The sequence below is a fragment of the Lathamus discolor genome, chromosome 8 (assembly GCF_037157495.1).
Source record: "Lathamus discolor isolate bLatDis1 chromosome 8, bLatDis1.hap1, whole genome shotgun sequence".
Taxonomy (NCBI): Eukaryota; Metazoa; Chordata; class Aves; order Psittaciformes; family Psittacidae; genus Lathamus; species Lathamus discolor.
In genome coordinates this window covers 4,931,789-4,945,875 of record NC_088891.1, presented here as the reverse complement: position 1 = coordinate 4,945,875, position 14,087 = coordinate 4,931,789, and the positions used below count along the sequence as shown (strand labels likewise).

Below are 14,087 nucleotides of genomic sequence, written 5' to 3'. Positions count from 1 at the left end.
AGTTAAAAGAAATTCCTTTAATTTCATCTGGAAGCATGTTTATGACAGACGTAAAGCACTTGAATTCGACTGAGGATTTCCTCTTGTGCTGCTGTCTTCCTGACTCTGCTCTTTGCAGCTGTTCTTTAAACCAGCCAAGCCAGTCCTCTTAACACCTTAACGCGTGCCGAGGAAGTTTCCAGTTCTAGATGAGTAATTAGATAACCTAGCATGACAATGCAATGATAATGAAGAGGAAAGGATCCCCAAAATAATCAGATCCTCTTTCAGGCATTTAAAAGAAATTGCCTTTTGATGTGTTTCAAAAGACATTCGGCCGTCTTATTCTACCTCTTTCCTTCATTTCAGCTTAAAAAATTACAGTTTGGTCATCAGAAGAACAACATCCATAGGTGTTCTAGATGCAAATGAATGTGGATTGCCTTAATATGGGAAGTGACAGCCCCTGGCATTTCTCTGAATATTAATGCTGAATCAAATGGAGAAATCATTATGGCTGATGGTTTTGGTTATTAAGTTTCAAATGTCAGAAGGCTGAGTTTAAGTTTTCATGACAGCAACAAATGGTTTTGGTTTTTGTTGTTTGGGGGTTTTTTTAATTCTTAATTTTCAATTTAAATTCAAATTTCAACTTTTTTTCCTTTCTTATTTTGGGGGCTTTCAGACTGTCTGGGAACTTTTATTTTTAGTAGGTTGGGAGAAATCTTAAACCAACTTTGAACTGGGAGCAAACTCCCCTTGTCTGCAATAGCAGGTAGCACCTTTTCTTTCTGCACAGTCAGCCTGTGTGTCTCTCTTTCTGCTATGATCATAGAGCACAACCTTTTCAGAGGAGCTCATGGCCAGTTTTGAGTGCTCCCAGCCCAGGCCACATTTTCAGAGCTGCATCCTGCAGTTCCCACTGTGCACTGACAGGCAGACATTCAGCAAAACCCTCAAGCTGTTGAGTTCTTTTGCAAACCTGGCCATGTATTTCTGTGTCAGGTTTGGAGGGATAAACTGGCTGCTGCTGCTCTGTGGTTGAGCTCTTGTGCCATTCCTGACCTTAGGGGATGTGTCTGCAGGTCCTGGTGGTGCACATGTCAGGACTTGAAGCTGTCAGAAAGGTTTGAAGGTCTGGTCATGGAAGTGGGTCTTTGAGGACACTAAAAGACTTTGGCGTAAGACTGTCCCCAGGCAATGAAAGGTGTGCTCGTGTGCCATGAATTTACGGCCACACAGCCAGGCCCATATGTAGGTGTAAACCTGCTCTGTTAAACGCGCAATCTTAAGTGCCTCCCTCTTAATTTTCTAGGGCATGTCTTCTTCTTTAGCAAAGTGCCACTTACTAGCAACCTCCTGGTTCTGCAAGAGCAGTGGTGGCCCTTGCTGTAGTATGCCTCACTGAGCCCTGTGATTGAAAGAAGGTCTGAGGGTCAGATTTATGAACTTGGGCTCAGAGAGAAGCACTCCTGATGGTGCAGATTAGAGTTCACATCTCCGTGTGCAGTCTTGAGAGACAACCGTGTTTGGCAGCAGAAGGGAGTTCAAGGTGAAGCATCTATTGAGAACAGGGAGGGAGATTCTGGATGTCCATCAGAAATTAGGAACTCAGTAACCTCAGCAGGAAGCCTGAGAGGTACAACCACAACACACTGCGCTTTAGCCTCTTATTCCTCAGCCTTCCCATGCACAGCATCCAGCCTTACGGACTGGACCTGGCTGCTGTGCCTGGTGTGGGATCCAGCACGGGGAGGTGCCAATGACTGCTGCAGAGCCACAGACCCTCCCACATCAGCACTTCTTCAACCCCACTGGTTTTGCTGTGAGTGGTAGCAGATCCCAACCTGCAAATCCTCCAAGGGAGGGCCCCTGGGTGGCTGCGCACATGCAAAGTGTCAGCTCTGGTTTCGGGATAACGTATTCAAAAGCACCTAAGTGACTTAGAAGCCCAAGTCCCCAGCAATTTTGACTTCTGTGCAGTCTCTAAATTGCTTTGACTTCCAGAAAGACTGGGGCTATTCAGATGTTTATTCACTTCTAAAAACATTCCCTCTGGTGTTTAACAAATAACAGTGTATTCCCTTTTCAGGGGACTACAGTGAGCTAAACAGCCCTGTTCTCTTGAGTAACGCAGAGGGGAACAGAAGGCCTGTCCCCTGCTCATAGAACTTATTTTGGCGGAAAATGTGCAGGGTTTTTCAGGACTCCTGAAGTTCCTTGTTCAGGAGCCTGCTCCCCATTTGAATTTGGTTTTTTCTCCTCCCCTTTCTAACACTTCTGACTTTTTATTGGGGGGGGGGGATGAAGGAAAATGGCTGTTTCTTTGCCATTTATTGTGGCAGAGAAGGGGGAATGGAGACCAGCTTTTTTGGACTCTTATATTCAAAATACCTGTAAATAATTAGTTGCAGGGACCTAGCTTCCCCCTCCTTTTAAGGCCTAATTTAAGTTCTTTATCAAAATGATTTAAAATGCCTTTCTCAGTAGGAAACTATATTTCAGACCTTTTATTTATTAGACTTCTCAAAAAGTGTGTTTTTAATGCACATCCTGACTTGCTGCCAAAACTGTCCACTGTAACATCGGGACTGGAGCAACCCGTTGTCTGGGGACTTATATTTATTAGATTTTTACATATTGGTACAGAGCAATTAATCTAAATCAATCATAGACAGAATTGGCACATAAATCTCCCAGCCTTCACTACTCATTGTGCTGTATTACTGCCCTGACAACCTTCCCTCAAATACAGAAAATCTTTTTCTGGTCCTCTTAAAGTGTCAATAATTTTCCTGTGCTGCATCGTTTGGTGGTTGTTGTTGTGAGTTTGGGCTGTGGGCTTTGTTGTATTATACATAGGAACCAGAGCTTTCAGCATTTGGAAGTAGAGCAAACAGCCTCGAACTCTGCAAAATATATGAGGATCATAAAGTAGTAAAGCAAAGGCAGATTTCCTGGTAGATGGTTGAATATCTGAACATTTCAGCATTATGAGCCCATTGTAGCACTGAGAGGAGATTACTTCCTTCTGGTTTAAAAAGTACATTTCTTGTGCTCGATGGTGAGTTTGAAGAGGTCAGTTTGCTTCAGTAGTTTCAGGACTCCCAGCCTGTGTGTGTGTGTATATGTGTGCATGTAGATCAGACCCATCCTTTCTGGGATACCCTCTATCCCTTTTCCAAATTGTTTCCTGCTTTCCGAGCAGAAGTAGCGTATGAGGCAGTCTGGGCCTAATTACTTTCAGCAAATACAAAACCATAAACCAGGTTGTGCACGGCTGTGATTCAGTGTAACCCTCTGGCAATTTACACCAGCGAAAGCTCTGCCTGGCTCTGTTTTGAATACCTCTCATTACACATCCCAGGGATGTGACAGCCTTCTCTAAAAACTAAAGTTCAGTCTTTCCTAGTGATGGTTTAAGAGCTGTGGCTTTCCAAAGGGACATTTTAGTACTGGGGACCATCACTCCAGAGGCTCTGGTGTTTCTGACGAAAGGGCTCTGACATCCAGGTAGTACTCTTGAAAGTTCAGAGTTTGGAAAGTGGGAGCTCTGTAAGGAATCATTACAATAAAAGGTAGAACAGATTCTAGCAAGTGTTCAATCACTCAGCATGGTGCCACTTAGAGGCAGAAGACCTTAAAACAACCAGCAAGATGTCTGCAGAAGAAACCTCTGCTGCCAGCTCTCGGCACTCTATCCTGTCATTTGGTGCCTTTCATCTTGGGTAAGCTCTGCACATGGGCTACAGTGCAGGCTGGGTCAGCGATCAGAGCCCGGGTGCTGCTGCTGAGGCTCAGTTCAGATGTCACATGGGAAAGGGTTTGCTTGTGCAGTGCACTGAATAAAGCCAGGTCTCAGGAAACACTGGGGGCTAACAGCTTGCATTGAACCCCACTGCATAACCAACTGCTCCTCATATGGGTTTGCCTCCAATGTAGGAGCAGTGGCTGGTGCAGATGGGCCTGTTCAGCTCTTCTGGCCCCCTTCAGGGGGTCAGGTTTTGGAATTCAGGATTTGAGGGCAAGATTTCCACCTGCATTGATCAGGGAGACACTGGTCACAGCCTTGGGGATACAGGGGTCCCATCTCCTGCAGGACAACAACCATGGAATGTCAGCGGGCCAGTCATGAGAGCAGGGATGGAAAAAAAGACATCAGAATGTTTCTTTACAGTGTCCCCTGTTGTCTGTTGTTGTCTGTGAAGCTTAAAATGCCTCCAAGCTGAACGTTTTATCCCTGTAGTTGAACTATTTGAATTAGCAATGCCAACAGCCCTGTGTTTAGAGGATCAGTTCAGAGGTCTCACGGGGCAGCATCTACCCAAACACTTCCTCTGATATGTGAAATGGGTTAATCCTTTCTTTGAACTATGTCAGGGCCACATCCATCCTTTTATTCAGTAGAAGAAAATAGAAGATGTCTGATTAAATGCTAAGATAATTTCCCTGACTGAAAAAACAGTGTATGAGGATGCTTAATTTAGAAAGGGGGGAAACTGAGGCACAAAGGAGCCATCACTGACACTGCTGTCAGCGCTCACCTCTGACTGGTGTCCAGCTCTTGCCGTCTCCAAGACCTGTCATTGGGAGAATATTTAGGGAAAAAAAACCAAACAAGGAGACCCTCCTTGTAACAACCCCTTTGTACAAACTACACCTATGGGAGAAAGGGGATAGTCCAGCCCTGCTCACTGTCAGTTGTGACTCATGTTGTACCAGCAGTTCATGGGGTTTATGGGTAACTGCTTCTAAAGGGGTGACAGGATTAATTTGAAAACTCAGCTCTAAGTGCACTTGAACAAAGGGAATTCAACTCTGTTCCTCATTGTGTTAAGTAGTTTTATTCATAAAGTGAATAAACACATGCAGCTAAAGAGCAATAGGTACCCCAGGTAATGTTAATGAATGACATTTCTCCAATTAAACATTACATTCTACCTTTCAATTAATTCACAAAACAGCAGAATTGGTTTAAAACCCACACAAACTTCCCTCAGGAGAACAAATCTGTTTGGGTGCTCAACAAAAATTCTGGGTTTGATTTTTTTCCCCTTGAAATAGATGTGAATGGCATGAAATATTTCTGTGTACTTTCAAGAATAATTGAAGCATATGTACCCAAAGTGTAATACTTTTCAAACTGGTTTCAGACTAAATTATCCATTATATGAGACTAACACATAAAAGCCTTCCTCTACATCAAGTGGTAGATCAAAGGGAGGAACGATGGCTTGTCCACATGCATAAACCCCACCTCTCAAATTCTGAGAACAAGGATATGCAGTCTGCATTTTAACTACATCTCCATGACATGAAACGCTATTCCTGTGTCTCCTACTGCGGGAGAGTCAGGTAGTCCTGGCTACAAAGATTCCCTTTTACATTTCTCCCTTCTTTTTCTTGTTCCATCACACAGATGACATTTCAGTCACTAGTCCCGGGTGACTCTCATCTGAAAACTAAACTTCGCTCAGTTCCTCCCAGGGCAGTGGTGGAGCCTGTCAGGGAGCAGCGCGATCCTCAGTCCTTTCATGGTACATCTGTGAACCCAAACCCCAGCCCTGCAGCCTGGGGAGTGGATGCTGGCGGAGATGTGCACCATGAGCGCTGCTCTCTGCCTGTCCCATGGGTACCCATCTTCTTGTAGTGGTTGGAGCACGGGGTTATGAGTCAGAACATCTCTGTACTGTCCGGTTTGTTGAACTCAGATGAATTTAAAACTTTCTGTGCTTTATTTTCCTATCTGCAAAATTAATCTGGTAATATTTCTACTCTTGTAGGGGTTCTTTAATTACTTTGTCTACCTAAACCCCTTTCCTTTGGGTGGATGCTGTGAGGGGGACAAATGCTGAGCATTATTGCTGGTAAACACTAATGCATCACTCTATGATGAGGACCCAACAGTCTCAGCTTTTGCAGTGTTTTGTTCTGAGTCTTTCTCACTACCTCTTTGTTCGTACTAAGAAATGTTATAAACTTAGCTATAAACTTCCTGGTTTAGTGGTATAATTAAAGATGTTTGTGCTTAAAACCTGACTGCAGTAGGAGACTGAAGATGCATGGTTTACATGCATGTCTAGATCTAGTCTCCCAGCCAGTAGATTGGATGTTAGCCCAATTATTCCCATTAGCGTCTGGTTTCCGAGCATTGATGGACTACCATGATCAGAGAATAAATTCCTTAAAATAACCTCCCCTGGCTGAAATGTAAACGGACTTTTTATTATTGTCATGGCTGCTAAAAATGTGAAGTGCACTGGGGAGGTGCTGAGCTGAGGCACCAGAAGAAGAGGCTGTGATCATGGAAAGGCTGAAACTTCTCCTCTGATCATTTCTGACAGCTCCGAGTGGTTCTTCCACAATTGGAACCACTTGTGCTGCTTATTAATATAATGAAACTTATCCTCCAGCAAAAACAGAACCAAAGGTTGACACAAGAGTGGAGCGAGAGGCTGAAACCTGATCTGGTTAGGGATCTCTTAAAGATGATGGAAGACTAATAAAATCCAGTCTGTTTCCTACCTCCATTACAACTCCCACACCCAGTCTGTCTTCACGAGCTAAAGTGGAATAATGGCTCCTTCCAGAGCCAAGGCAAACCCCTGTTCTGCTTGAGAACAGCATCTGATGGTCTCTGGCAGCAGGGCCTGTTTTGGTACCTTCCTTCATCTGTGAACTTCTTCAGTTTGATTCCAGTGGGTGCTGGATGTGGGCTCCAAAATGCTTCTTATTTCTTCAGGGATGGACTTTTATTTGATGGGGGGGGGCGGGTGTTAATTGTTTGGGGGGTTAAAAAGGGTTTCCACAGTAGTTCAGCAAAGCTCAGTGTTTGATAAGCCTTCACTGTAGAGATAAACGTTAGTTAAGAGCAGAAAAAACATTCATTTTTCCACTGGCAATAGGTTAGAGCAATAGTGAAAGCTCTGCCTTTAACAGGACTGCTCGACACCAGGAGATGGGGAGTGAAGAAATACCCTCTTGGTTAAAAAAATAACCCCAAACCTGAGGTCTTGAGACTTTTCAAGAAGTAGGTAGGGAAGCAGCTGAGCAGAACTGGGAGGTGAGCAGGGCAAAATGTCAGAGTTGATTTAACTCATTACATTTAAGTGGAAAATAAGGGATAAAAGTTTAGGTTAAGAAAAATTAAGGAAATACCCAAGAATGAGTTTACAAAGTGCAATATTTTCTCTCAAAGCCGTAGGGTTAGCAGGTTGGTATCCAGCATCTGTGACTGATTAGGGGCATTTGAGATGGCAGGTGGCTTTAGGAAATGGAAACCTTACAGGGCTTTGCAAACACTTTCTGTAGTTAGGCAAAGCTATTTGATTTATTCTCACTGGTTTTCATTCTATAGCCTGGTTTAAAATCTATCAACTTGTCTTAATCCATGTTAATATCTTCATATAGACACAGTGTTGTGAAAATTCTCCAAACAGATTCTTTAGAGTTGCCCTGGAGAATAACAGAGTTACTGGGTTTACACTTCCAAGGGCCGTGTTAAGGTGATGAACACAAATCATGGCATTTAAAAATGCCAACCAAATCTTTTAGACAGACAGTAATGAGATCAAGAACCAGATCTGATCATATTTGCTCCTGACAATTTTAAAGAGATCTATAATTCTATGTACTTCCATGACGTGTGGTCATGCTGAAATTGCTTGTCTATGCTAAGAAGCCAAACCCCAAAAGAACCCCTCACCAGGCTTAAAAGGGTGCAGCCGGGTTGATCCACACCACTGCACATGGCAGCGTCACACAGCTGGAGAATGAGCAGGGAAAGGCAAACTTGCATCTGTTCTTGGCTCTGGTCAGGATGCCATGAGCTCCTCTGAGGCTGTGCAAGATGCAGGGCCACAGAAGAGCTTACGCTTCTCCTCTTTTCATTTGGATAGGAACCAAAACTTATCGCTGGGAAGAAATACTTAGAAAAGAGACTCAAGATGGGAACATAAACCTCATGGGAAGTGGCTGGAGCTGCTTCACAAATCAAGCCCATACACAACTGGCTTCTCATAAAATGATAACAGTAGGTAAAATAGAATTTGCAGCTGCGAGCAGTACAGCTGTAAGATGATTCAGGGCACGTGGAGTTAAAAATCTCAATTAGCCTTCCCAAATAGCATTCCTGGGGAGTAACTCAAGGAGCAAATACTGCAGAAGGCCCAGCACAGGTTTGTTATTACTAGAGAAGAAAAATCAGCCTTTGGCCAAACCTTTCCATTATCTGATACTGTAAAACCACTCCTGCAGTGCTGTCTTGAGATGTTCTAACCTCGGCACTTGTCCAGGTCCGTTTCCAGCTCAGGATTGTGTGTGTGTCTGTGTGTGTTCTGCTGCAGATTTATTTTAAATCACCCTTCCTGAAGCTGTGCAGCATTCTGATTTATAGGATTTTACTAAGCTTCACCCAGCCTTTTCTTTTCTTTACTAAGTGTATGTTTTACTACTTTGTATTTTTTTTTCCCAAAGAAATAGATTTTATTGGACAGGGGTTCACATAGCTGCATAATGTTTGTCTTATGGATTTTGTATTAAACCACTTTAACACTTTTGTAGACCTGAGGAACTTGGCAAATAGTGTGAGTGAAATGCCCTGAGCTTCATCTTGCATGCTTTGAACTGAGCATGCTGAACTTTGCCTAGCTACCGAGCTGACACGTGAGCAATCCATTTGCAATTCAGAGAAAGAGAGAGGGGGCCTGATCCTGCTTTTACCAAAGCCAAAGGAAATCCTGCTGCTAACTGCAGCAAGACCGGCAGCAAAATCATCATGACTATTTAAGATGATATTTCACAAGTACAGTAATGTGACAATCACGATGAAGTGGTGGTTTTTCCAGAGGCAGTGTCTGAATTAATAGGGTCTTTCCAACCGGCTCTCCTTGAAACAGGTTGCAAGAGGTAAAATGGGGAAATAAATAGTCTCTAGGGTAGTTTCCCCTCGTCAGGATTTTTATTCATTCAATAAATAGCTGTTATATTTTGAGGTCTGGGGTTTGTTTTTTCATTGTTGTCATCTTCCCCTTCTTTATTGTAGCATGAGTAATCTAATTTTTCTGCATAGCATGTTGCAGTTTGATAGACAGGTCTCTGAGGGAAGCCTTATGTGTCAGCATCAGTGAAAATGACTTCTGAGGTTGGCTCACACCCCCACGCGAGCGTGGAATCCAAATCACCCCAGAGTGAGGCATCCGCTGCCCCACGCCTCGCTGCTGGGTAATGTATTCATTTGCCTCTGGCAAAAGAAGAGTGAGATCCTCCATCGCATACTGATGCCATGTGGAAGAAGCCATAATTGGGACTGGTCACATGTTAAAGTAACTGCAAGCTGCTTTTTGCCGTCTGTGTAGATGAAGTTCACGTCTCTTGATCTGCACGTACAGACATCCCCTACTCTGAGTATGCGCACAGTTTGGAGACCCAGCAATTCCAACACAGATTTCACCAAAAAATAGGAAATGCAGATAGGCTGGAGCTCCCAGGTCTCTTTTCCAGGATTCGATCCTAGTGGGAGGAGGTTTTACTGGGTTCCAACACTACTTTGGTCTATCAGTAATTATTAATGACTTGTGCAATTGCATTCACCACTTCAATCAAGGACAGAGATTTCAAATCTATCAAGAAAGCATTCACAAATCAGCTCTCTGCCTCTTTTCTTTTCACAGGCAGATGCTGACAGGGGAAGAGGGAGTTTTTGCTTCAGGTGCGTATAAAGCTTTATAGCTTGGCTTCTAAGAGGAGTCTTTGGGACTGAGCTTCCCAAGTTTCATGCCTTGTTCCCTCCTCTTAGCAATACACCTTAAATAATTTGGCTCCCTAGTATTTTAGATCTGCATGGGAAGCCCACTGAGTGGACAGGAAGATTTCGAAGGATTCATCTGCTTCCAGTTATGCCCCTAAGAGCAGTCCTGCCCTCTCTTCCCTGGAGAAGTTACTAGGTCTGCTGGGTCTAGTTGGAGCTGTGGAAGATCTGCCACTGATTTCTGTGGACATGGATCATTGCCTCAGTTTCCCTGTCTATAAATAAGACCTAATAAGGGCATAGTCTCTCCAGGGTATGGAAGGGATACAGAGCACCTGAGATGAATGCTGCTACCTGATGATACTGTGATTGTGGGTAATGACACTACAGCTGAATCTGCAGATATGAAATAAGGCTGTAATTTCTGGTTTCACTGTCGTCCCACTTCCAGGTAGGGAAATAGAGCTGGTTTTGGAACAAAGCCACCACATTCAGTCTTCTTAACCTTCAGTCTGGATAGCTGCAAAGAAGAACAGAAGAATTTTAAGCTTAACATTTTAACTTGGCTTGATACGCTCCACAGTAGCAGGGAAAAAAACTACCTTCTTTGGAGCACTTTATTCCTGACATAAAACCCATTCCTCATTTAGCAGATGTAATTCTGCAGGCTGTGTACATTGTTTGCATGACAGTGAAGATGTGAGGAGACACACAGGTCTTTACCGTAGAAAGCCACCAACAGCAGAGACCCTTTTTTAAGAGAGTCCATCATTGCTGCTCTTCTAGAGTAAAAGACCATCCTAGCATGGGGTTAGCCATGTATGACATTAGGCATAGCTTTACTAGCAAACTTTATACTCTTAATTGTCGCTGTGTTTTCTGGCAACTCTCAAGAAATAAAGTCAATAGATATCAAATCTTAAGTGCATAAAACTCAATCATTATCTTGCAGAACACAGAGGCTGCTCAAATCCAGACTGTGAGCTCACAATCTGCTGTTTACTTAAAGTATATAGAAAGCACTTGACCTCTTCTCAGTGGCATCCATGTGGAAACACTCGACAATAGAGGCCTTCCTTGGTTTTCTTAGGAATCATGTTTCAACATTTTTATCTCCTCTAATTAAGGTCAATGGTTCATACACTCCTTCTCTCCTCACCCACTCTCCCAAAATTGCAGGCACTTACCCGGCTCCAGTTACCCCGTATGAAACATGCTGGGCCCAATTTGTGCATATGCAATTCCTGGGGGGAGTGAACAGAGTCACGGAGATTTGGGGCTCTGCTGAACCAAATGCTGTCTCTGTGCTTTTATGTTCACGTGATCCTCTACCACGATGAGCAGCAGAGTCTAATGGTGAGAAGAAAACAGGAGGCGGGGGGTGGGATTGCTGCAAATGTAATTCCACTACGAGAATATTTCCTAACCCACAGCACATGTTCCCACCCAGTGGGGAAGGTGTGAGCGAGTTCTGAAGGAGGATGGTGCAGAGCGAATCTCATCTCCCTTTGCAACACTGTAAGTGCTAATTGCAGGCGGGAGGGAAGGGTGTAACTGGTAGACGTCTAGGAGAAAGCCTGGGGAATACAGCACAAGGACTCATTTTGTCATTGAAACCCAGGAGTGCTTCACATCCCAGCATCCCTGGAAAGATGCGCTTGGACACTGCTGTGCTCTGACTCAAGCCCTGGCTGCATCTTGGTGCAAACCTTTGTCTCATTCATGGGGCACTACTGAGGAATGCTAATGCGTTGTGTCCGCATGGTAGAGACCAGCTTCCACTTCACTGTCAAGGCTGAAATAACACATCCCACTGGATAAGGGGCCTGTGGGGACTGCCCTGGTAGCTTTTCAGAGCACTATATATCCTGCTTAGAAATTATCTCTTTTCTACTAAAAAGACTGTTTCTTTTACCATTATTATTATTGTTGAGTAGGTAGTAACTATACATGGTTAACAATGAAAGGGAGAGGTTTGAGAAATAAAGCTCTGTGTTGACAGAAGTCACATATGTAAAACCAAAACCAGGCCAGGCAGCTGCAGACCTCAGTATTTATTCAGGCTGGTAGCTGATGTGTTGCACTCTTCCTCTTTAGACTGACTTTTTCTCACATATTACACAGTATCATTGCCAGAAATAAGCCAATGCTGTCCTTTTGTTGTTGTTGTTAAAAAAACAGAACACACTAACAGAGTTGTGCGCAATGTGAGATTGTGTTGACCCTTGCAAAGGCAGGTCTGCAAGCCAGATCCTGCATGCCTCCATCAGCACACGCTTCCAGCCTAACCCCTTGTGCTGCACTCAGCCATGGGCACAGGAACAGGACACCTGTTTTCTGTAGAGAATAACAGCCCCCAAACATGCTTTCCCCTTCCCTCGTGCTGGTTTGTAAGCAGCCAGAATACCTGTTTGCTTCCAAGGGTGGAGCGGGGCAGCCTGCGCTGTTGTGGAACCGGTGCAGTGCTGTGGGTTCCTCACCCCAGTGGCACAGGGATGGCATCAGTAGTTTCCTGGTGACAGAGAGACGTGTTGGAGCAATGTGACAGCCTGGAGAGAGGGGTCTGTCATGTGAAAGTAGAAACTTACTTGTTCCCAAAATGTTCTCTTGGTGACAACAGCGCAGCCAGCGCCGCCACTGTGAATCATAGTCATAGTACGGTTCGGGTTGGGAAGGCAGGTGATGGGCCAGCTTGGCCCTGCAAAAAGGTTTTGTGTTGTCACTTACTGGAGAATAGTGCAGTAAGAATCATGGACGTACAGCCTGAAACAGCTCAGTCACTTGTGCCATAAGGATTATGGTTAATTAAATACTGCACCCCTTTAGGTATTTGTATCAGGCTCTGAATTGCACCCCCTTTCCTTACAACCAGAGGACACTCCGCCATCTTCAGGGATTTCACAAAACAAGGTTAGAGCTTTGTTTTCCCTGGAACTGAAATTAAACTGCTTTGGAGCTGGAACCCAGCAACTCTTGAAAATCACTGCCAGCAGAGCAGGCCAGGAGGAGAAAAAATACAGTACCCCACAAGTGAGCTACAGCGTGACTTTTTAGTAGCAGACAAACTATATAATTACTTAGCAGCTGGTTTGTTATGTAGAGGGCTGGGTTACATGTCTTCTGTTTAGTTCTGTGACTGACCATTGCACTTCAGTGGCTCCTTATTTCATTTCTGCAGCACTTTCTTGACTCCTTTTGGGAAACCCTTCATATTCCTGCCAAAATACAGTCAGTGGGGACTGCTCAAACATCCTCATCTCCCCCTTGGATTTGAGCTCCATCTTTTTTGCAAGTATGCTGTGAGTTTTCTCCATTGCTGGGATATGTGTTATCTTGTTCAGTTGCATTTAATTTTGCATCAATTTGCATATTCTCGTCCTGGGCTGAATCCGTTGAGATTTTCCCATGACACATTTTGCCTCTGCAGTTCCCAGAACACATGTCCCTTCTGCTGTGGCAAGAGCTACTCTGTGGATTTATCTTTCTCTTTGGGAAAGTGAGGCTGGTTTTCCAACGTTCAGGATTTTCTGTGCCTTCACAAACTCGTACCGGTGTCAGTTCAGACACGGTCTCCTTCAGTTTGGTAAGGATGAAACTCAAGAGTCCTTTCTCACTTGAGTCTCTTGGCTTACAGCTCCCACCTATAACAGGAGAAACTAATATTAATGCCAGCCTAACTTCCTTCAGAGCAGTGCACGAGCAGAGGTGATGTTCCTGGGTATTACAGTAACAGGGGTCACAGGAGCTAGATAGAAAAATAAAGCAGAAACTAGTCCAGACTCTCAGCTGCCAAGGCTTAGGGTTCATTTTCAGATCTCTACCTGTTGACAAACTGGCGGAGTTACTAACATGTTTAAAAACAGGCACCAACCCCAGCCTCCCAGCTGAAAGGAGGGTGTGAGCGGGTCTAACAGCACAGCACAGGGAACCTTATCTCTCGTGGTGAAAAATCAAAGGCACGTTTCCAGCTGTGCCCGTGAGCACTATTTGGTCATTGAACAAAGCAACTGGCACCTCGTATCCAACCCACGGAACGATCACAGCCTGGTTCAGGTGCACAAACAAGTGCAGAAATGAGCTCCATGCACAGAACTCGTTGTTATTCAATCAAGCCTTTAATTGTAAATGTTTTAAGCAAGGAATTGCCCTGTTTTATGAAAGTGTGCTCAGCATTACTCCGCTGCAGACATCTGTCATTCAGCAGGCGCCACCCAATAAAAGTGCTTAAAATGTTCTGTTCCTCAATTAAAATATAAACCAGAGCTGTTTAAGGGCTTTTACGAGGTGATTTCTATTTACCTGACAGATTTCCACACTGGAGGAGTGTGAAGCGGGATTTCAGGTTCTGATCAGAAGTGAC

The 14,087-nt window shown here is 44.2% G+C and overlaps 2 long non-coding RNA genes across 8 annotated transcripts in view; one reads left to right on the top strand and one right to left on the bottom strand.

Moving 5' to 3' along the window:
• Positions 1-14,087, top strand: part of LOC136018623 (uncharacterized) — a 91,304-nt gene that overhangs the window by 62,575 nt on the left and 14,642 nt on the right. The gene's annotated exons all lie outside the window — the stretch shown is intronic.
• Positions 4,801-14,087, bottom strand: part of LOC136018622 (uncharacterized) — a 54,829-nt gene continuing 45,542 nt past the window's right edge. For 6 of the 7 annotated variants that reach the window (XR_010614501.1, XR_010614503.1, XR_010614504.1 and 3 more), the window contains 3 exons: positions 12,135-13,368; positions 10,915-11,077; positions 4,801-10,247 (listed from right to left, as the gene is read on the bottom strand). This is a non-coding gene — a long non-coding RNA (uncharacterized LOC136018622). The remainder of the gene's footprint in view (positions 10,248-10,914; positions 11,078-12,134; positions 13,369-14,087) is intronic. The other variant, XR_010614507.1, reaches the window with a different exon arrangement.